At 47.0% G+C, this 2,147-nt stretch overlaps 1 pseudogene; it reads left to right on the forward strand.

Moving 5' to 3' along the window:
• Positions 1-1,469: 1,469 nt before the first annotated feature.
• Positions 1,470-2,147, forward strand: part of LOC138867080 (L-threonine 3-dehydrogenase, mitochondrial-like) — a 2,565-nt pseudogene continuing 1,887 nt past the window's right edge.

A 2,147-nucleotide genomic window follows, 5' to 3' on the forward strand; every position in this document is an offset into this window, starting at 1 on the left:
TGTACATATATACATAAATATATAAAAAATATATCTACATCTATATGTATATATACATATATATATATATATATACATATATGTATATATATATATATATATACGTACACACACACACACACACACACGCACACACACGCACGCACACACACACACACACACGCACACACACACACACACGCACACACACACATGCACACACACACACACACACACACACACACACACACACACACACACATACACACACACACACACACATACATATATATATATATATATATATATATATATATATATGTATATATATTTATATATATATATGTATGTGCTCCTTCCTGTATGTATATAGAATTGTACTCTTATTCAGTAGGATAAACTAATTCAGAATATAAAATCATCGTCCAACCCCTAAATCCAAACAAGAGGGGAAATTCAAATTCATTTCCCCTTACTTGCCACGAAAAGGTAAACATCCTGGTAAAACCAGGTAGACTTTGCTCCGTCCTGAAGCTCCCTCAGTGAAATCTCCTCTCTCGGCGAGGCGACTCGGCAGATGAGCTGCGAGGCTGATCCCTGCGCGCAATGGCCCGCAGCTCTATCTTCCGTAGAACTAGGGGTTTGGTTCCGATCTTGCAAATCCATTTGTCTCGAGGAAGTCTTTATCAACGATTTCCTCAGCTTTGTTCATGTCGCCGAAAGGGATGGGCTCGAGCTGTCTCCATCTTGGTTGGTGGATGCGTCTCTTCATTTTTTTCTTCATCTTCTGGGCCCTTTTTTTAAGAAGGTGTCGCATGTGTGTACATATGTACCACACACATAGTTTAGGGCATATTATTGTTCCTGAAATAATTTTTAGCAGCTTGATATCTCATACTTTATGAAAACGGTGTTTGCTTCCAGGTCAGGGGATTGTTGACGCGCCTGCTGAGAGTGCGCGCGGAGCCTTCCCCGCGTTTCCCCTCTCCTGTAGGACACGCTCCCTCAGCATGTCCGCCAATTACGAGGAGGAACCGCCCAGGGATTCTCCTCACCACAGGTGAGAAGGAATTGCTCTGATGGGTGATCTGTTACGCCCGTTTTAATTTGATTGTTAAAACCCTCCAGCGAATGGACCAGGATTTAACCTGGACCTTAAAAGAACCGGAGACGGAGCGAATTCAAGTAACATAAATAACGATAAAAAAAAATCAAAGGTAGTGGACAATCACTGACATGTGGAGAATTGGTTTTGTAACCTGTCGCTTTATCTTGCCCCGCCCACAGGCAGTTTGGGGCAGCTTGGCACCGGTCTGGCATAAAAGCTCCTGCGGGGCAAGCGTATGGCGTGGAGAACGTCATCATGTCGGACATCGTTAAACCGTCCAAGGAAGTCGTCCAGTCAGGTTTGCGTCCTTCCTCTCTTCGTGGCCTTTCTCAGTGCTTAGACTGCCTTAGTTTGGTTTTGCCAGTGTCAGTGACAGGTTAAGATGGCCGTAGCCAAGTCGTTGTCCAGTCACACTTCATCAGATGTCATAAGCTCCTTTGCTCCGCAGGTCCCTACAAACGTGTTCGCCGACATCTTGGACTTCAAGTGCCTGCAGGAGATCGTGGTGACGTACAGGATAGGACTGGCTGGTGCACTTCTCTGCGGCTCCTCCTCGGCCATCGGGGAGCAGAAACGTTCTCTTTGGCCATCAGGTAAGGCGGCGGCTACGCGCGCGGGAGCCTGCTTCATTTTTCTCTTGACCATATATCCTGTCACGTCCTCAGCTGCTCACTTTTCTGTCCGTGAACGGCATGCGTCACGAGCGCCAAGCGCCTCTCCGCTGTCATGAAAGCCATGGCCGCAAAACTCCTCGCAGAGTCATCCGGGTCCTACGCTTCCTCGCGGAAGTAAAGAACATCCTTTCCTTTTCCAAAAGGGTGAACATCGAGGGCCTGCACAACGTGATGGAGCTGAGCAAAGCAGTACCAACCTGGAGGGTGTTCGTCCCGTCGACCATCGGCGCTTTCGGGCCCGACTCCCCCGGAACCCGACGCCCAACCTCACCATCCAGCGGCCAAGGACAATCTACGGCGTGTCCAAGGTAGGCGTGCATAGTTTATATATGAAAGTAGGTATGTATACAGATGTGTATTAATGGATATATGCAAGTATAAATATG

The sequence above is a fragment of the Penaeus vannamei genome, chromosome 28, assembly GCF_042767895.1.
Source record: "Penaeus vannamei isolate JL-2024 chromosome 28, ASM4276789v1, whole genome shotgun sequence".
Lineage (NCBI taxonomy): Eukaryota > Metazoa > Arthropoda > Malacostraca > Decapoda > Penaeidae > Penaeus > Penaeus vannamei.